This window comes from Choloepus didactylus, chromosome 14 (genome assembly GCF_015220235.1).
Source record: "Choloepus didactylus isolate mChoDid1 chromosome 14, mChoDid1.pri, whole genome shotgun sequence".
In the NCBI taxonomy this organism is placed as follows: domain Eukaryota; kingdom Metazoa; phylum Chordata; class Mammalia; order Pilosa; family Megalonychidae; genus Choloepus; species Choloepus didactylus.
This window is the reverse complement of record NC_051320.1, coordinates 26,673,778-26,696,191: the sequence shown is the minus strand read 5'-3', so window position 1 is coordinate 26,696,191 and position 22,414 is coordinate 26,673,778. Positions and strand designations below refer to the sequence as shown.

The 22,414-nt window shown below is 36.7% G+C and overlaps 1 protein-coding gene across 7 annotated transcripts in view; it reads left to right on the top strand.

The window, feature by feature from the left end:
* Window positions 1-22,414, top strand: part of NCOA2 (nuclear receptor coactivator 2) — a 330,475-nt gene that overhangs the window by 181,481 nt on the left and 126,580 nt on the right. For 5 of the 7 annotated variants that reach the window (XM_037802514.1, XM_037802516.1, XM_037802521.1 and 2 more), the window contains one exon: window positions 12,054-12,143. The exons of the other annotated variants lie outside the window; for them this stretch is intronic. The gene's annotated coding sequence lies outside the window, so the exon portion shown is untranslated. The remainder of the gene's footprint in view (window positions 1-12,053; window positions 12,144-22,414) is intronic. 7 annotated transcript variants of the gene reach the window in all.

The window sequence follows — 22,414 nt, the reverse complement described above, 5'->3', positions numbered from 1 at the left end:
GAAGACATAATGCTGAGTGAAATAAGCCAGGCACAAAAAGAGAAATATATGCTACCACTAATGTGAACTTTGAAAAATGTAAAACAAATGGTTTATAATGTAGAATATGGGGGAACTAGCAGTAGAGAGCAATTAAGGAAGGGGGAACAATAATCCAAGAAGAACAGATAAGCTATTTAACATTCTGGGGATGACCAGGAATGACTATGGTCTGTTAATTTCTGATGGATATAGTAGGAACAAGTTCACAGAAATGTTGCTATATTAGGTAACTTTCTTGGGGTAAAGTAGGAACATGTTGGAAGTAAAGCAGTTATCTTAGGTTAGTTGTCTTTTTCTTACTCCCTTGTTATGGTCTCTTTGAAATGTTCTTTTGTTGTATGTTTGTTTTTTTTTTTTTAATTTTTTTTTTCATACACTTGATTTAAAAAAAAAAAAAAAAACCAGGAAAAAAATATGTAGCGCTCCCTTGAGGAGTCTGTGGAGAATCCAGGGGTATTGGCCTACCCCACCTCGATGGTTGGTAACATGACCACAGACATAGGGGACTGGTGGTTTGATGGGTTGAGCCCTCTACCATAGGTTTTACTGTTGGGAAGATGGTTGCTGCAAAGGAGAGGCTAGGCCTCCCTATAATTGTGCCTAAGAGCCTCCTCCCGAATGCCTCTTTGTTGCTCAGATGTGGCCCTCTCTCTCTAGCTAAGCCAAATTGAAAGGTGAAATCACTGCCCTCCTCCCTACGTGGGATCAGACACCCAGGGGAGTGAATCTCCCTGGCAACGTGGAATATGACTCCTGGGGAGGAATGTAGACTTGGCATCATGGGACGGAGAACATCTTCTTGACCAAAAGGGGGAAATGAAATGAAATAAGCTTCAGTGGCAGAGAGATTCCAAAAGGAGCCGAGAGGTCACTCTGGTGGGCACTCTTAATGCACAATTTAGATAACCCTTTTTAGGTTCTAAAGAATTGGGGTAGTTGGTGGTGGATACCTGAAACTATCAAACTACAACCCAGAACCCATGAATCTCGAAGATAATTGTATAAAAATGTAGCTTATGAGGGGTGACAATGGGATTGGGAAAGCCGTAAGGACCACACTCCACTTTGTCTAGTTTATGGATGGATGAGTAGAAAAATAGGGGGAGGAAACAAACAGACAGACAGACAGAGGTACCCAGTGTTCTTTTTCACTTCAATTGCTCTTTTTCACTTTAATTATTATTCTTGTTATTTTTGTGTGTGTGCTAATGAAGGTGTCAGGGATTGATTTAGGTGATGAATGTACAACTATGTAATGGTACTGTGAACTATCGAATGTACGATTTGTTTTGTATGACTGCGTGGTATGTGAATATATCTCAATAAAATGAAGATTAAAAAAAAAAAAGAAATGACTGATAAGATAACCAAAGGTTTAATAACTGTGCACAGAAAGAGGGCAAACTTTGTTAAATACATTTCATAAAACTGCCCCTCCTGCAGTTTTTATGTTAGTCTTTTAAAGTTAATTTTCTCTTATAGCTACTTCCCGTTGCATTGGTTTCCTATGATGTCCTGAGCTGACTATTAATTTTAAAGGGCATAATGAAAATATTTAGGTAGCTCTTAATTCATGATAACTTTTTAAAGGTTATTTAAAAATTGATTTAGTTATTTTAAAAATTATGAATTACGTGCTTCAGCTTTTATTATGAGGTGTTGTCATTTACTGGTATTTTAAATTTTTAAATTTATTTTCTTAGTCTCTGAAACATTTTATTTTCTAATTGAATTTCTTTGCTCAGGTCTTGATGGAAGTTATGTGTACTGACACTCACCTCTCTAATCATTTAAGCTCAGTCATTTGGTAGCATTTTCTTCCCGAGTAGCCATGGTTGCTTTCAGTGACTTAAAGAGAACCAGTAAGCACCAAGCACCCACTCCATTTGATGAGTAACTCATTTGTTGAATGGATAAGATAATTAGAGCAAACTAAGAGTTTTAGACTTAGAATTGTCAAATTCTGAGAAATTTGAGTTTTTCATATGGGAAATGTTTATAGTAATAATTCCTTCCCTTTTCTTCAGTGTGGTTGGTTGTATCGGTTAATAATCCTTGGTTTTCCTATATTGAAGAATGTAACTTTGACCTGGTTTACTCTTCAATAATGTAGTTTATGTAAAATGATTTTGTAAGATGAAAACTCTCTGTCTTATCTCCTGGTATTAAAATAATTATTCTTTTAAAAATCTATCATGTTTTCCATTTTTTTTTTTTTTTTTTTTCATATATTTTTTTTTTTATTATTTTTTTTTTAATCATCATTTTATTGAGATATATTCACATACCACGCAGTCATACAAAACAAATTGTACTTTCGATTGTTTACAGTACCATTACATAGTTGTACATTCATCACCTAAATCAATCCCTGACACCTTCATTAGCACACACACAAAAATAACAAGAATAATAATTAGACTGAAAAAGAGCAATTGAAGTAAAAAAGAACACTAGGTACCTTTGTCTGTTTGTTTGCTTCCCCTACTTTTCTACACATCGATCCATAAACTAGACAAAGTGGAGTTTGGTCCTTATGGCATTCCCAATCCCACTGTCACCCCTCATAAGCTACATTTTTATACAACTGTCTTCGAGATTCATGGGTTCTGGGTTGTAGTTTAATAGTTTCAGGTATCCACCACCAGCTACCCCAATTCTTTAGAACCTAAAAAAGGTTGTCTAAAGTGTGCGTAAGAGTGCCCACCAGAGTGATCTCTCGGCTCGTTTTGGAATCTCTCTGCCACTGAAGCTTATTTCATTTCCTTTCACATCCCCCTTTTGGTCAAGAAGATGTTCTCCATCCCACGATGCCGGGTCTACATTCCTCCCCGGGAGTCATATTCCACGTTGCCAGGGAGATTCACTTCCCTGGGTGTCTGATCCCACGTAGGGGGGAGGGCAGTGATTTCACCTTTCAAGTTGGCTTAGCCAGAGAGAGAGGGCCACATCTGAGCAACAAAGAGGCATTCAGGAGGAGACTCTTAGGCACAAATACAGGGAGGCCTAGCCTCTCCTTTGCAGCAACCGTCTTCCCAAGGGTGAAACTTATGGTAGAGGGCTCAACCCATCAAACCACCAGTCCCCTATGTCTGTGGTCATGTTAGCAACCATGGAGGTGGGATAGGCGAATACCCCTGCATTCTCCACAGGCTCCTCAAGGGGGCACTACATCGTTTTTTTTTTTTTTTTTTTTTTCCTTGTTTGTCTTTTTTCTTTTTTTTTTTTTAACTTTCCCTTCTTTTTTCAAATCAACTGTATGAAAAAAAAAGTTAAAAAGAAAACAAACATACAATAAAAGAACATTTCAAAGAGACCATAGCAAGGGAGTAAGAAAAAGACAACTAACCTAAGATAACTGCTTAACTTCCAACATGTTCCTACTTTACCCCAAGAAAGTTACATACTATAGCAACATTTCAGTGAACTTGTTCTTACTACATCCATCAGAAATTAACAGACCATAGTCATTTCTGGGCATCCCCAGAACGTTAAATAGCTTATCTGTTCTTCTTGGATTATTGTTCCCCCTTCCTTAATTGCTCTCTACTGCTAGATCCCCTACATTCTACATTATAAACCATTTGTTTTACATTTTTCAAAGTTCACATTAGTGGTAGCATATAATATTTCTCTTTTTGTGCCTGGCTTATTTCGCTCAGCATTATGTCTTCAAGGTTCATCCATGTTGTCATATGTTTCACCAGATCGTTCCTTCTTACTGCCGCGTAGTATTCCATCGTGTGTATATACCACATTTTATTTATCCACTCATCTGTTGATGGACATTTGGGTTGTTTCCATCTCTTGGCAATTGTGAATAATGCTGCTATGAACATTGGCGTGCAGATATCTGTTCGTGTCACTGCTTTCCGATCTTCCGGGTATATCCCGAGAAGTGCAATCGCTGGATCGAATGGTAGCTCTATATCTAGTTTTCTAAGGAACTGCCAGACTGACTTCCAGAGTGGCTGAACCATTATACAGTCCCACCAACAATGAATAAGAGTTCCAATTTCTCCACATCCCCTCCAGCATTTATAGTTTCCTGTTTGTTTAATGGCAGCCATTCTAACCGGTGTTAGATGGTATCTCATTGTGGTCTTAATTTGCATCTCTCTAATAGCTAGTGAAGCTGAACATTTTTTCATGTGTTTCTTGGCCATTTGTATTTCCTCTTCAGAGAACTGTCTTTTCATATCTTTTGCCCATTTTATAATTGGGCTGTCTGTACTATTGTCATTGAGTTGTAGGATTTCTTTGTATATGCAAGATATCAGTCTTTTGTCAGATACATGGTTTCCAAAAATTTTTTCCCATTGAGTTGGCTGCCTCTTTACCTTTTTGAGAAATTCCTTTGAGGTGCAGAAACTTCTAAGCTTGAGGAGTTCCCATTTATCTATTTTCTCTTTTGTTGCTTGTGCTTTGGGTGTAAAGTCTAGGAAGTGGCCTCCTAATACAAGGTCTTGAAGATGTTTTCCTACATTATCTTCTAGGAGTTTAATGGTACTTTCTTTTATATTGAGATCTTTGGTCCATTTTGAGTTAATTTTTGTGTAGGGGGTGAGGTAGGGGTCCTCTTTCATTCTTTTGGATATGGATATCCAACTCTCCCAGCCCCATTTGTTGAAAAGACCATTATGGCTCAGTTCGGTGACTTTGGGGGCCTTATCAAAGATCAGTCGGCCATAGATCTGAGGGTCTATCTCTGAATTCTCAATTCGATTCCATTGATCTATATGTCTATCTTTGTGCCAGTACCATGCTGTTTTGGCAACTGTGGCTTTATAATAAGCTTCAAAGTCAGGGAGTGTAAGTCCTCCCACTTCGTTTTTCTTTTTTAAAGTGTCTTTAGCAATTCGAGGCATCTTCCCTTTCCAAATAAATTTGATAACTAGCTTTTCCAAGTCTGCAAAGTAGGTTGTTGGAATTTTGATTGGGATTGCATTGAATCTGTAGATGAGTTTGGGTAGAATTGACATCTTAATGACATTTAGCCTTCCTATCCATGAACATGGAATATTTTTCCATCTTTTAAGGTCCCCTTCTATTTCTTTTAGTAGAGTTATGTAGTTTTCTTTGTATAGGTCTTTTACATCTTTGGTTAAGTTTATTCCTAGGTACTTGATTTTTTTAGTTGCTATTGAAAATGGTATCTTTTTCTTGAGTGTCTCTTCAGTTTGTTCATTTCTAGCATATAGAAACATTACTGAGTTATGTGCATTAATCTTGTATCCCGCTACTTTGCTAAATTTGTTTATTAGCTCTAGTAGGTGTATCGTTGATTTCTCAGGGTTTTCTAGATATAAGATCATATCATCTGCAAACAATGACAGTTTTACTTCTTCTTTTCCAATTTGGATGCCTTTTATTTCTTTGTCTTGCCGGATTGCCCTGGCTAGCACTTCCAGCACAATGTTGAATAACAGTGGTGACAGCGGGCATCCTTGTCTTGTTCCTGATCTTAGAGGGAAGGCTTTCAGTCTCTCACCATTGAGTACTATGCTGGCTGTGGGTTTTTCATATATGCTCTTTATCATGTTGAGGAAGTTTCCTTCAATTCCTACCTTTTGAAGTGTTTTTATCAAAAAGGGATGTTGGATTTTGTCAAATGCTTTTTCAGCATCTATTGAGATGATCAATTGATTTTTCCCTTTCGAGTTTTTAATGTGTTGTAATACATTGATTGTTTTTCTTATGTTGAACCATCCTTGCATGCCTGGAATGAACCCCACTTGGTCATGGTGTATGATTTTTTTAATGTGTCTTTGGATTCGATTTGCAAGTATTTTGTTGAGGATTTTTGCATCTATATTCATTAGGGAGATTGGCCGGTAGTTTTCCTTTTTTGTAGCATCTTTGCCTGGTTTTGGTATTAGATTGATGTTAGCTTCATAAAATGAATTAGGTAGTGTTCCATTTTTTTCAATGTTTTGAAAGAGTTTGAGTAAGATTGGTGTCAGTTCTTTCTGGAAAGTTTGGTAGAATTCCCCTGTGAAGCCATCTGGCCCTGGGCATTTATTTGTGGGAAGATTTTTGATGACTGATTGGATCTCTTTGCTTGTGATGGGTTGGTTGAGGTCTTCTATTTCTTCTCTGGTCAGTCTAGGTTGTTCATATGTTTCCAGGAAATTGTCCATTTCTTCTACATTATCCAGTTTGTTGCCATACAGTTGTTCATAATATCCTCTTATAATTTTTTTAATTTCTTCAGGATCTGCAGTTATGTCACCTTTTTCATTCATTATTTTGTTTATATGGGTCTTCTCTCTTTTTGATTTTGTCAGTCTAGCTAGGGGCTTGTCAATCTTGTTGATCTTCTCAAAGAACCAACTTTTGGTGATATTTATCCTTTCTATTGTTTTTTTGTTCTCTATGTCATTTATTTCTGCTTTAATCCTTGTTATTTCTTTTCTTGTACTTGGTTTAGGATTGGTTTGCTGTTCATTTTCTAGCTTCTTCAGTTGATCCATTAGTTCTTTGATTTTGGCTCTTTCTTCCTTTTTAATATATGCGTTTAGTGCTATAAATTTCCCCCTTAGCACTGCTTTTGCTGCATCCCATAGGTTTTGGTATGTTGTGTTCTCATTTTCATTCGTTTCTATATATTTAGCAATTTCTCTTGCTATTTCTTCTTTAACCCACTGATTGTTTAGGAGTGTGTTGTTTAACCTCCAGGTATTTGTGAATTTTCTAAGTCTCTGATGGTTATTGACTTCTAATTGTATTCCATTGTGGTCAGAGAATGTGCTTTGAATAATTTCAATCTTTTTAAATTTATTGAGGCTTGTTTTATGTCCCAGCATATGATCTATTCTGGAGAAAGTTCCGTGAGCACTAGAAAAGTATGTGTATCCTGGTGATTTGGGATGTAATGTCCTGTAGATGTCTGTTAAATCTAATTCATTTATCAGATTGTTTAGGTTTTCAATTTCCTTATTGGTCTTCTGTCTGGTTGATCTATCTATAGGAGAGAGTGATGTGTTGAAGTCTCCCACAATTATTGTGGAAACATCAATTGCTTCCTTTAGTTTTGCCAAAGTTTCTCTCATGTATTTTGTGGCACCTTGATTGGGTGCATAGACATTTACGATTGTTATTTCTTCTTGCTGAATTGCCCCTTTTATTAGTATGTAGTGGCCTTCTTTGTCTCTCAAAACATCCCTGCATTTGAAGTCTATTTTATCTGAGATTAATATTGCTACACCTGCTTTCTTTTGGCTGTAGCTTGCATGAAATATTTTTTTCCATCCTTTCACTTTCAGTTTCTTTGTGTCCCTGTGTCTAAGATGAGTCTCTTGTATGCAACATATTGATGGTTCATTTTTTTTGATCCATTCTGCGAATCTATATCTTTTAATTGGGGAGTTTAATCCATTTACATTCAACGTTAAAACCGTGAAGGCATTTCTTGAATCGGCCATCTTATCCTTTGGATTATGTTTGCCATATTTTTCCCTCTCTCTATTAATATCCTTTATTGTACCCATACCGAATCTCTTTAGTACTGAACCTTTCTCCAAGTCTCTCTGTCCTGTCTTTGTTTCTCTGTCTGTAGGGCTCCCTTTAGTATCTCCAGTAGGGCAGGTCTCTTGTTAGCAAATTCTCTCAGCATTTCTTTGTCTGTGAAAAATTTAAGCTCTCCCTCAAATTTGAAGGAGAGCTTTGCTGGATAAAGTATTCTTGGCTGGAAATTCCTCTCACTCAGAATTTTAAATATATCGTGCCACTGCCTTCTCGCCTCCATGGTGGCTGCTGAGTAGTCACTACTTAGTCTTATGCTGTTTCCTTTGTATGTGGTGAATTGCTTTTCTCTTGCTGCTTTCAGAACTTGCTCCTTCTCTTCTATGTTTGACAGTGTGATCAGTATATGTCTCGGAGTGGGTTTTTTTTGGATTTATTCTATTTGGAGTTCGCTGAGCATTTATGATTTGTGTATTTATGTTGTTTAGAAGATTTGGGAAGTTTTCCCCAACAATTTCTTTGAATACTCTTCCTAGACCTTTACCCTTTTCTTCCCCTTCTGGGACACCAATGAGTCTTATATTCGGACGTTTCATATTATCTATCATATCCCTGAGGTCCATTTCGAGTTTTTCAATTTTTTTCCCCATTCTTTCTTTTATGTTTTCATTTTCCATTCTGTCATCTTCCAGGTCACTGATTCGTTGTTCAACTTCCTCTAGTCTTGTACTATGAGTGTCCAGAATCTTTTTAATTTGGTCAACAGTTTCTTTAATTTCCATAAGATCATCCATTTTTTTATTTAGTCTTGCAATGTCTTCTTTATGCTCTTCTAGGGTCTTCTTGATTTCCTTCATATCCCGTACTAGGGTCTCATTGTTCATCTTTAGTTCTTTGAGTAGCTGCTCTAGGTGTGTCTCTTCTGGTCTTTTGATTTGGGTGCTTGGGCTTGGGTTATCCATATCGTCTGGTTTTTTCATATGCTTTATAATTTTCTGTTGTTTTTGGCCTCGTGGCATTTGCTGACCTTGATAGGGTTCTTTTAGGGTTTGTAGACCAGTTGAAGTCCTTATCTCTAATTTATCAGATCTACAGCTTCGTGGAGTACACTTTCTCTAACTAACCAGCAGGTGGCGTCCACGAGCCACCTGTTCTCCACAAGCCAGATCTCCCCTGCTTAGCCTTTTTGGTGAGTGGGGGAGTGAGTCTTGTGGGGCCCAATTGGTGTCCCAAGCTTGCGTGTGTAGTTGGTGTTGCCTGCCCTGTATGTGGGGCGTGTTTCTGGGCAGTCGGGGAGGGGGGGTGGCCCTAACAATCAAATCTCCCTGATGATCCTAGAGTTTTAAAGCTACTGCAATAGTCTAATCCTTCAGTTCAGTCCTGCCACAGTTTGTCTCTGCCACTGACCCACAAGTCTTTGGTATTGGCGTATGGCTCCTGAGACTTGCAAGTGGGCCCCTCTTCCAGGCTGTGCACCCCGGGTCCTCTGTTGAGGGATGACTGTGCTATGTCGCAGGTGAGTGCCGTCCCCCCAGGGCAGTTCTGGGCTGCTGGGCTGTGTTGGGAGGCTCCCAGTCTGCTCAAATGATGGCTGAATGGGGCTCTGTTAATTCACACTGCTCCCCCTTCCCAGCTCTGGGACATTCAGCTGAGGTTGCAGGGAAGGCTAATGTCCACGCCCAGTTTTGTGGTGTGTGCCTGTTATTTGAAGCACTTCCGTCACACTGGGTTGTCTGGGGCAGCTCTGGGCTATGGGGCTGGCGATGGGCAGGAGTGTTTCCTGTCCACCAGGATGGTGGCTGTGAGCGGACACCCCCCTTTTCTTGGGAAGTTGTGTTGTTTAGTGAATTTTCTCAGCCACTGGATTATTGCCTTTTGTCTCAGAGCTCTCTTAGTTCTGCTCTTGACTTGACGTGCCCAAATTTCAATTCTTTGAAGCTTTCTGTATTGAGCTTCTTAGAGTAATTGTTTTAGAAAAAGCAAAAAGGATTTAAAAAAAAAAAAAAAAAAACGGCCCTCCTCAGAGATCTAATGGGTTATTGAAATGCTAATAGACAAAGCAACCAGGGCCATTAAGGAAAAGTGCCCAGGGCAGAGAGATCAGCCTTGCTTCGGGATTTGCATATGCGCCTCAAGGCCTGATCTCCGCCCTTCCCCTTTCTGTGTTCACCAGAACTCCAAAAATCCTCTGCTTTTATTTTGGAGTTTTTCGTGTTGTTTTTTTTCTATGCCTGTCTCCTCTCTGCTGGGCTGGCTGCTCTCAGAGTCTCTGGTGTCTGGCCTCAGTCTATCTATGGTTGGAGTTTGAATCAGTAGAATGAGTTTCCGTTAAGAGCAGCCACTGCAATTCTCCCTTCTCCATCCTGGAGCTGACAGCCCCTCCTCCCCCGGGACTGAGCCTGGCAGGGAGGGGCGCGGGTCCCCTGGCCGCAAAAACTTACAGATTTCGCTGATCTCAGCAGTTCCACGTTTTCATGAGTGTTGTATGAAGTATGCCCAAAGACAGATTGCTCTGTGGTGTCCAGTCCACGCAGTTCCTGGCTTTTTACCTACTTTCCTGGAGGAGTAACTAAAACATACAGCTCACCAGTCTGCCATCTTGCCCCGCCTCTCCGTTTTCCATTTTTAAAATGAGGAAATCAAGGCAATGATTATAACCAAGAAATGTTAAATGAACCTTAGTGTGCTGATTTCAGATGAACGTGATTCATTCTGTCTTTTATTCTCATAGGATACAGTGCTCTCATTGTGTTTGTGCTTCAGCATGGTTTTCTTCTGGGGCCCATCCTTACCTTGTATTTCTCTCCACCTTTCAACTTCCCAGAAACCTCCTACAGTTACGCTTCTTCCCAAAGTTGCTTGCATTGTGTATTAAAAAGTTTTTTTCTTTTTTGATAATTTTTTTTGTTTGTTAATGTATGCATAACAGAATGTTCCATTTTAATCCCTTTAATGGGTACAGTTCAATGGAATTAATTAAATTCACAATATTGTGCCACCATCCATTACCAAAATTTTTTGTCACCCCAGGCAGACACTCTGTACCTCTTAAACAATAACCACCACTACCACCACCACCACTACCACCACCACCAAGCCCCTGGTTACCTATGATCTACTTTCTGTCTCTGAATGTGCATATGTTAGGTATTTCATGTAAGTGGAATCATGTAAAATTTGTCTTTTTGTACCTAGCTTATTCAGTTAACAGGATGTCTTCGAGGTCCATCCATGTTGTAGCATATATCAGTTCTTCATTCCCTTTTTACAGCTGAGTAATATTCCATTGTATGGATATACCACATTTTGTTTATACATTCGTCTCCTGATGGACTCTTGGGGTGCTTACATCTTTTGGCTATTGTGAATAATGCTGCTGTCAACATTGGTGTAGAAATATCTGTTTGAGTCAAAAGCAGTTTTTATTATGAAACAAACCATAACCAAAACTGAAGTAGGCATGTAATATAATCTGCTGCTGATCTTTAACTAGTGCTTCAACCTGTTACTGGGGGCATTAAAAAAAATACTGTCAGGTATTCTTTCTTTTCTGAGATCATTTTAGCCATGGAATTATTTTTTTTTCTTAGAAATAAATTACTTAATGAGGATATATTCCTAATAAGAGTATATGTTGATCAAAAGTGTGCTACACGTGTTGTTTTACACAATTCAGAAAATTAATTCACAACATGAGGATAGGTATAATGACTCCAATATGTTTATTATGCCAGATTTATCATATTCGTGTCATTGAAGGAAAGCCCAAGAGTGAGATCAAGAGAGTAACATTTCCTACACACTGTCCCACTTCATATTGAAGTTCAGAGGGCAGTGTTCATGGCAAGTGTGCTACATCCTAGTGAAAGGAAGACTGCATGAGAATGTTTGCTTTGAGTGGTTATTTTTAGCAGCAGATCCAAAAATTGTATTTTTCAGTTTAGAGTATTACATTTTAATTTGTTATGGTAATTTCAAAAAGTAAATAAATTTAGACAGGTGTGTATGAGTGCATGGGTATAGTGCATACATGTGTGTGCATGTGAGAGAGAGAGAGACTCAGATAGAGACACTGAGTCTGAGTCTGAGACTGTAAAAAGGAGAGCATGAAAAAGAGGAGGGAAAAAAAAGACATTCCCTTAATAGCAGGAAGGGATAGAGGCTTACTCAGTCTATTATCATAAAGCTCTGCTAATGTAGCTTCTGAGTCATGTGACTGCAGAAAAGGCTATTATCTCAATGAAAAGGAAACCGCTTTTTAGAACAAGCAATAGAATAGAAGCAGGAGGAATTTTCGCATGTTCCACCATGCTGGATTGTCAAAGGGGGATCTGTCTGATCAGCAGCTAAAACGGGATTTGTGTGGCTAGTTTGTCAGCTATCGTTAGAAACAAATGATAGAGGAGATAAGCGGCAGGGTGCTCAGCGTGTGCTTAGGTTTACATCAAGACTTAATGTTGTTTTGGGTTAATAGAGGAAATTTATCTCAGGCAATAAATTTATTGCTAATGGTGGGTTTTGTTTTGTTTTGTTTTGTCTTTTTGAAGAGCGGTGTATTTTATTTACATCATTGACTGAAGATAAAGAGAAGCTGTGGGGATCTGATTTGAACTGCAGAGGCTGTGGACAATTACAAGGTGTGTTTCAGAAGTGCTCTGACTTAATATTTGGTGATGTTCATGGAATTCTGTGTGCTTGAGGATTGGATGTGGGTGTGTTATCGAAGGGAGAACTGAGCATGACAACTAGGCGGTGATAGTGTTCTCAGGAACAAATAGATACCATGCCACCCAAATTGATTCCTTTTTCTTTTGTATTTATTTAGTGAATGGAAGATTTACTTGCAGTTTCTATATGTGGCCAAATACAGTTTCATGCTTATTTTAGGAGGTATTTTGGTAATAACTTTTCTAAAATTCAGAAGAATCTGATGCAAATCTCAGTCATTAAGGAATAAATATAAATGTAAGCTTTATGTTTGTATCTCTGTGTTTGTTTTTCAATATCCTTTTGTAATTCCAGGCTTAAATTTATCTTTGCAGTGAAATTTGAAAATATTTTATTTTTGATTAGATGATAAATAAAGCTTTCTTTTTTGGCTGAGACCTTGAATGAATGATTTTTTTCTGTTATGTGTAGTACCTAACTTTCTCGGATTTTATTAAATCCTAATGCTACTCTATGCAGAGAGCTAAATGACATTCAGTTAATCTTCAGACTGTGCTTGTCCACTTTTGCTCATTTTAATGCTACCAATTCTCTTCGCAGCCTATCCCTTTCTTTTAACCTGGAAGGTGTAGTACCTAAAAATTTGGAATTGGTGAAAGGTAACCATGAGCTTTTTCTGAAAATGGTTAACTATTATGCAATATATACTTGAAGAGTGAACTTGCTAATTAGTTTTTCATTTGACATGTCGAATAGATATGCTCAATTTAAAAAGAAAACAAAAGTTTGTGAGTGTGCATGAGTGTGTTTATTTCCAAATCATATATGACTTGGAAAGTGAACTAAATTGAATACATTTTCCTTTTGAAATTCCAAGTTGCGGAGGTAAGTAATCTGTCAGGTTTCCTACGTGATATATGTTCGCGATGTATAGACAGTTGGCAGAGAATTAATTCTTGCTATCTTTTCGAAGAAAAGATGGCAAAAGCAGCTCAAACATAATTTTTAATTATACTAAGTGCAAGAGATTCTTCTTCTTTATAATGTGTACAAACCAAATCTTAGCACAATATAATTTAATATATCATTAATCTTATTAATTGATGATCTTCTCATTTAAAAAAAACAAGCACCTTAGCCTTCCTAATAAAAAGGCAACTTGGTTCAAATAATCAGTTAATTAACTATGGCTTTTATTGTTCTGAATTTTTTTTTAATTGTAGGAATCTCCCATATTCCTGTAAGTAGGCTGTGTAATAATACAGCCCCAAAGCATCATATATTAAAATTTTTGAATAATAAAAAATTTAAAGCCTGGTTGTTTTGGGATTTTTTATATTCCTTTCTTTGCTTTTTAATTTTGTTTTGTTGCCTTATGTAAAACCTTTGAATGATTCCAGAATTTTTAAATAATTCAAGATGTTTTTATTGAGCACCTACTATTACTAGATACTCTATAAAACACTATGGCAAAACAGAGATTAAAAATTATTTAATCCAACTAGAAAACTTATAACTGGCATTGGAACGCAGCCTCAATAAATACAATTAAATATATCTTATGGGAATTTTAAATGGATAAAAGGAATTTTGTGTGAAACTTAACCTAGCGATTCAGAGAGTACTGATGACTTTGTGGATGACTCTTCACACAAGCAGGTTTGGGTAGTAGTTTTAATTGGTCTGTGTCTGTGCCAGTTTCATATTACCTTTGTATCATGACTGAGGAATTTTATTTTATTTACAGTCCCCTAAAACTAGCATAGTTTTTGTTTCTGATAGTGGCAATTTCTTCCTAGCAATTCAAGTGTCATCACTCCTTTATAGTTTTTTAGTACTTTCATAACACAATTACTATACTTTGTTATCTAAAAATGTCTTTACTTTTAGAGCTTGGGGAGTGAGGAAAAGCCCAAATCTTATTCGTAAAGTTAAAAAACAGTTTTGAGGTTGGGGTAGTGTCTAAACAAGCCAGTTAACTAGCTTTGAAATTTTGCTACACATCAGAATTCCAACCACAATAATTAACCCCAAATATTATAATCAGGTCTGATCTTGTCAGACTGAAGGGTTTGGTTCTTGGAGTGATTTTTAATTTGAAAGAAAGATAGGGTACAAAAAGATAGAATTGCAAGTGATAGTAGTTTTCAGTGTTGTAAACTATGAAATATGTTCATAGGAATTTTTTTTTTTTTTTTTTTTTGAGAAAGTAACAGTTTGGAGATGTTAAGCCAAGATTAAGGTAATGGTTATGTTGTTGATACAGTTTAATTCTCTGGAAGCCAAGAGGATATAATCTTCATGAAATTCAGTGAAAAAGTTTGTGTAACAGCCTGGAAATTTGATTGGGGTACTTCTTATGGGATTTACTCTGAACATTATTCTTCAAAAATGCCAAGAAAGACATAAAATCGTCTTACCCATTTCTCTCATGAATGCTATAGTCCTTACAATTAAGAAGTTAGAGTTGGCATTTTCTGGTATGAAAAGTAGTTGTAACTCTGACTGTCTTTTCACCAAGTTCATAATTAACATGCAGAATTATGGTTTGTAATATAATAATCACTAATATAATATATCATAAATGTACCTTTATTTTAATTTTAAAGAAAACATAGTTATTATTTTTTAGGTTTTATTAAAGATTTTATGAGAACCAACAAATCCTATTATCTTGACTTTGAATCAGTTGTTTCTTCTCAAAAACCAATAGAAAAAAAACAAGTAGAAGAAATTTGTTGAGGTAGAAGCTAGATGTTTGGTTCCTCATTTTAGACGGCAAATCAAATTATAGTATTAAATTAATTGGCTAGAATAAAAGAGTCATAAAAGATATGAGGCTTAAATTTAAATGTGTGTATTTTGTTTAGTTACTATAAATCCTTAGACTTTAAATTAGTGATAAATATTGTGTTGAAACTTCATAAGTAACATACTCTAAGAACTAACTTTATTTTTAATTGGCCTTTCCAAATTTTGCTTTCCTGTCTTAGAATGTTAAATGTAAAAATATTAATTTGTATATATATATCATTTTTACATATGCATCTTAAAGACAATATTTTGTGGGCTTTGCCTTTAGTTTTCCCCTCTCTTTTGGTGAGGAAAATGATGTTAGCAAAACAATTCACAGTGGTGTTAACCATTTTTAACCATAAGCTAACCTTTATGTAGCACTTACTATGTGTCAGGTACTGTTTTAAGGACCTCACATATGTTAATCCTTTTAGCTGTCACAATAATACACTTGTTGTGCTATCATATGCCTATTTTACGGTTGAGGAAACTGAGACACCAGAGAGGGAGAATAACTTGTCCAGGGTAACAGCTAGTAAGTAGTGGAGTGAGATCCAAACCCAGGCAGTCTGGGTTCTAGTAACTATATGCTAAGTTCAAATGGTGCTGTTATTGGAGTTGTTGATTTATTCTAGAATGAGGACAAGATGAATATAGGGTATTCTCACAAATTACATTGAAATTATTTTGTTTTTAAATATTTGTACTTTTAATGAACTTTACTTCCATTCCATTACACCTATGTTAAGACTAAAGCATCATTTATATGGTGTTTCACTTATGTTTCATTCAAAGGAAACATAAATCCCTGAAAATTAACTTACAGCTAATGCAGATATCTTCTGTATAGGAGGAGAGCATTAATATGGGGAAGCAAAGATTGGTACAAGAGATGAACTGTGAATTGCCATGAGATTAGTTTTTTTGCAGGGAGGTCTTGTAGTTGTGGGATCTAAGAGAGGTTCTTAATTAGCTGAGTCTCTCTTTTTTAACAAATAGATACTAGGCTGGTTCCAAGGTCCTTTGCTCACTGCATTGCTGTGATACAGCTTTCAGGTATAAAAAGAGAATCCAAATTAATGTTTTCAGATATTGAGAACACCCCTGCTGTATAAAGTATTGTCTTAAGGTTTGTTGTAAATCATTTAACATCCATGCAAAGATCCCTAGAGAGGAGTTTTTGTCTACATAGTATTTTAGATGGGCATCCCTTGTTCTTTATCAAGCTTTAATGGTTAACAGCATAGTTATTCCTAGGTGATGTCACTCTGGTCAGTATTCATAGGAGAGAAGGCTTTGCCCAATAAATCATGGATATTGAATCCCTGGGAATGAGTGGGATAGTAAAGTATGGATAGAGGTTTATCATTTGTCTTTGATCCCCCCTTTTGATGTAGCACTCTACATGTTGGTTTATTTCTAAAATGCAAAAATAACCAAAGTCTCTCTTACACTCAACAGTCTTCCTTTGATCTAGTTTAGCAACTATTTATCATAAGATTTTGTTGGTTGTTTCACTAATAAAGGAGAATAACTTTCTCTGGGGGTGAGTACAGGATTGATCACTTAGCAGGGACAGCAAAGGTTGAGCTAATTCTTAAAAAGTGGTAAGATGATCACTAGGCACAGAAGCCACTAGCCATAAGTGGCTTTTGAACATTTGAAAAGTGGCTGGTTTGGATGTAGGTATGTTGCATTTGCAAAATACACCTGGATTTTAATGACATAGTACAGAAAAAGAAAGTAAAAATATCTCAATAATTTTTTTAAAAAACGATCTCATGTTGAAATGACATTTTGAATATAATGAATTAAAATATATTACTAAAATTAATTTTACCTGTTTCTTTGGACTTTTTAAATGTGGCTTTTGACAGTAGTGGCTCACATATTTCTATTGTACATCTCTCCTTGAAGCAGAGAGTACAGCATGTGTAAAGGCAGAAAATATTAAGTAGTATTTCTTGTAGATGATACATCTGTGCCAGGCATTGTGCAAGATCCTAAGGATACAGTAAGGAGGAAGAAGAAGGTATAGACCCTTCTGAAGCCCATAGTCTTCTAATCAGTAACTTCAGATTAGAAGCAATTTGAAGTCTACTTTTCCTTGTTAGGACAGAAAAGACCCTTTCATGATCTGGCTCTACTCTTCCATTTTCACGCCCCAGCATTTTCTCCCATTCTCCCTTTAATAAACTACTTGCATTACCATGAACAATCTTGGATTCCTACTTCCTTGATTCTTACTGGTCTCTCTGCTATATTGCTTTCCACCCCTTGTTAAGCCCCTTTTCTTCTAAAATTTAGATTATACTTCATACTCTCTGTGATGAATTCCATAATCCCATTACTCAATGTCATCTCCAGTTTCAGTTCATCACTGCTACCTATATACTTTCTTCTATGTTTGACAGTATCCCATTTAGCAGATAACTATGTATCTTTTCCTCACACTACAGTTTTTTGAGGACAGGGATAGGAGCACCTCTTATTCATCTTTATATCCTCAGCACATAGCACATGTAATGTGTGACTAGTAAATGTCTAAGTGAATGAATGAACAAGCAAATGAACAAATGAATGAAAAAATGATAGGAAGGAAGATCTCAAGCATTTCCAGATTTAGAGACATCAGACACTTTAACTTCCTCCAAATCTTAATATGGGGAAGTGTTCCTGAGTTACTCTAGGTAAATGGTATAGGCAGAAGGGAGTGCCATTTGTGTAGCACCTATAATGATTCAAGTACTTCAGATAATAATGGCAATAATAATTAAAGCAGCTTATTTTTAAGGGGCAATTTCTATATACTAGGCTGTGTACTTTCCTACTTTATTTCATTTAATTTTCATACAAACTTGGGGAGTAAAACATTATTTCTAAATTTTGCAGACATGAAAACTGACATTCAGAAATGTCAAGTGGCTTTCCCAAAATTGTACAACTAGTAAATGATTTAAATTCTCTGATGTTCTACTTTACTGTTTCTAGAGTTCAGCCTTTCATTTACAAAATAGGCTAGAATGTATATTTATCAGAACTAACCATTGTTGAATTATATACAACTGCTTATACTTGAATTGAAATAGAATTCCTATAATGACATACTCCAGAGGTCCCATTGGACCTCCCTGGTTTGATTTCCCTCCAGATTATTTCAACTCACAGATAACCTCAGGGCACTTGGAATTCCATTCTAAGGCATGATTTTTCCAGTGTGCTTGTCTAGAAATGTTGTCAGGGCACCTAGGATTAGATTGGAGGAGAGGCAAGGTAACAGATGTAAGTGGGAAGTTGTTTCTTATACAGGGATTATTGTGAGCAGAAGGCACTAAAGTAATAGAGATAGATACAGTTATTACAAGACATAAAAACAGATGTTTCCCAGGAATAGAGGCTCTGGACTGCAGGTATTATGATAACTGGAGGCACGATTAGGCTTGTGGAAAATTTTGGAGACCTGGTACAGTTCTGAATGTCTAAGTTACATAAGTTCAGTATAATTTTGTGGTTCAGTCAATTAATGCACTGTATTCACTATCGTTTTATGGTCAGTCCTTGGAGGTCATAGGATTGGATTGAAGTCTGAGAGCTGCAAATGAACAGAGGCACAAATAAGTATATCTCAGTGACATAAGTACTTGAAAGGAAATTCAGGGAAAGTGAAAGTTCACACTTCCTTGGAGTTGCTGAGAGAAGGGAATTAAAAATCTGATTTGTTCATATAATAGCATTGTAAAATCATCAACTTTTGGTTCCTCTTTTGGAGTTTCACTTCATCATTGGAAAGTCACCAGCATGTGGTAATGCTGACCACATCTGGCAGTCCTCTCTATACTATCCTTCCCTCTGATGTTACAGCTGAAGTTCTCCAGCAGTGTACACTCCACAAACTTCAAGGATACCGTATTTTCTAGTAATGCTTCACCTATATCATTCTGTTATGTTATTGTTGCCAACTCTCATTTTACGCATTTTGAGGTCGTTATTTAATGACTTTTATTAGGAAACGTGTGGAATTATGAAAGATGCATGGGATTTGTAGTCAGAACTTTGTTCGGAGTTTTGAGACTTTGGGCAAGCCAGTTAACTCCTCTGAAGATGTGTTTATTTCCCCTCTGTAAAATGGGAGGCATTACCTACTTCATGGAACTGAGAATTTAATAAAATAATGTAGTGCCCGGTAGTGTCCAATACTTAATTACTAGTCATTACTGAAACTTAATGTATTTTTTATCTCTTTTTCAAACTGTACATTTTTGACAATGTGGCTTCTTGTTACCTTCAACTCTTGTGATCCTTCAGCTCTTAGATACTTGGTGTGTTTTCTCACCCACTATAGTGGTTTGAGCTGTATGTAACCCAGGAAAGTATGTTCTTGAAGTGAATCCATTCTTTGTGTTTGAACCCATTGTAAGTAGGAGCTTTTGATGAGGATGCTTGAGTTAGGACCTGCCTCAATCAGGGTGTATCTTACTCTTTTTAGAGGAGTCCTTTATAAGAAAATGAAATTCAGACAGACAGGGAAGCAAGAAGCTGAAAGCCAAGAAACCTGGAAAAGAAGGGAGAGAGATACCTCCATGTGACAGAGGAGTCAGGGATCGCCAGCAGCCAGTCTTTGGGAAGAAAGCATTGCCTTGATGATGCCTTGACTTGGCCTCAAAACTGTAAGCTTGTAAGCTGATAAATTCCCATTGTTAAAAATAAATCCATTTTATATGGTACCTGCTTTGAACGACTTAGCAAACCAAAGTACCCATGCATGTTTCATCTTCCCAAGTGGCTTAAAAAATACACACATGCACATACATATAAATCGCTACTTATTTAAATAAATCTTTAGTTAGTAGCTGTTCACTGACTAAATTGCCCACAGGCCTTTAATTCTGTCCTGGAGCAACAATGGAATCTCATGTTTCTGTCTGATAGCCCTTAAGGAATTTGAGAACAGTTTCTGTGTTCTTTCAAAATCAGGTGCTACTAGTTTAGACACTATGGACTGGTTCACGAATCTTTTGGAAATGTATGTCAAGTATCACAAGTATTTTTCCCCCAGGAAAGTGACTATGACATTTGTCAGTTTCTTAAAAAATTCTGAGACACTCTCCATGGTTAAGAATCACATCAGTGATTCTTTTTTAGCCAGATTACTTTCTTTCCTCTCCAGACTAGGTAGCCCTATCACTCACATCTGTTAGAATCTTGATGACAGACTGCTCATTTTTGGTATGCTTAAGTTTGCAAAGATACCTTTGAAAGCGGGGAATCCAGGATGTTATTCTTCCCCGTTAATACTAACCACTTTGGAATCAAAACTTTGTATCACAGATTTTTAATTTTACTTTTGTTCTTACATTTTAGGAGAACATTCATTATTTCATCTTGTATTTTTAGCAGCAGGTCTTTTGCTTGATTCATATTAAGCTAAAGATCCCTTGTTTATTTTCACTTAAATGACCATCATCTTGATTTTCCCAATCTAGGACTTTATATAGTTAATTTTTTTTTCAATTTTATTGCAAGCTTCCGTGTTTGTCCTTGTGGTTATGAAGACTATGTAGTCACATGCAAAAGCTTTATTAAATTTTAAAAGATACAAAATTGCATGTTTAGATTCAACTTTGAAAATATCATGGGTAAAAATTACTAGAAGGAAATATGTACTTAAGGAGACGAGACATATGCAGCTAAGAAGAAAGTTGAGGACCAATGTGCTAACGGGATGTGTTGGAGAATATCATCACGTCAGGCTAAGAGGCAGTGTGTTGGAGGTAGAGAATGTAGTCTCTGATGTTAGAGTGTTCGGATTCAAGTCTTGCATCTACCACCTGGTGGCTGTATGTGACTTTGGACATGATATTTTGATTTTCTCTGCCTCAGGGATTTATAATTATTTCACAAGGCTATTGTGAAGATCAAATAAGATGCTATAGTTAAAATACTATAGCATAGTGAATGTTCAATGATGTTATCTACTTTGGTGAAATAGCTTTGAACACCACAGCAATTTGTAAAGCAACACATTTTATTTCCTGAATGTTGATTAAGTACTTGCTTGCCAGGCATTATAAGGGCATAGGATAAAAAAGATGAAAAATATTTAGTTTCTGCCCTAGAAGAAGCTGAAATTTCAGTAGGGAAAAGAAATAAGATAATGACGGTATACTTTATTAAGGATAGAATTATATGTCGGCTATTGGAAGACATATCAGAGGCACTTAATCCTGAGCAGAGGGTCATCTGAGCTAGGTCTTCTAAGATAAGCAGGAATTAATTCGGTGAAAGAGAAATATGTGTGGCTTTTTCCATAGCCATACAATAAAAAAGAGTTGAGGTGAGAAATAGTATGTAGCAGGTAAGGAACCATGTGCAGTTTGCATTACCTGGGTAAACAGAAAAAGGCAGGAAATGAGGCTGCAGAAATAGGCAAGGGCTAGAATATTAGGCACCTTGTATGACATTTGAGAGAGCATACACTTGCTCTTGGACGGAGTGGGGTCCACTGAAGAATTTTAAGCAGAAAAGTTATCTGGAGGTGAAGAGACCTATGTTTTTATAATCTAGGCGAGAGATGATAAAGAGCGGTAGTCATTAGCAAAGTGAGGAGAGGGGAGATTAGAAAATATTTAACAGTCAATGACACCTTGATGATTTGATGGATGGAGAGAATGTAGAGGTTTAAATATGATGTTCAGTAGATGAATGGTCTTGAAGGTAGGGCTGTTTTGGAGTGGGGGGAAGAAATGTATGCATTCAGTTTTGTGAGTAGACCCCCAGAAGCAGCTGGATTTTTGAATTGGAAGCTTTGAGAGGTAAAGGCTGGAAAAAAAAATATTTGAGAAATCATGAGAATAGGTGATACCACTAGGGAGAATATAAAGCAATTGTTCTTACTCCTAGTTGAGTAGTAGAATTTCCTCTTAACAAAAATATAGATGGTCAAACCTCACCTCTAAAAACGCTGATTTAATGAGTCTGGAGTGGTACCCTGGTTATCTATTATATTTTTAAAAATCTCCCCCAGGTGATTTTTAAAGTACAGCCATGATTGAGAACCTCTGGTATAAAACAAGGCTGCTTAATCTGGTGGTCCATAGGATGGTTTTAGTGGGTTAGTGACTTCTTAGGGGAATTGTGTGCAATAATTTGTGCAGATATATTTACACTTTTGGGCTTTGATCAGATTATCAAGGGGATTCATAGCCACCAAGAGTGGGTTAAAGAATCACTGAAGACCCCGATTTAAAAATGGGCTAAGGATTTGAGTAGACATTTCTGCAAAGAAGATATAGAAGTGGGCAAAAAAGCACATAAAAAGATGCTAGAAATTATTATTCATTAAGGGAATTCACATCAAACCCACAATAGATACCATTTCACGTACACTTGGAGCTCTAATCAAAAAAGTAGAAAGTAACAAGTGTTGGCAAAAATGTGGGGAAAA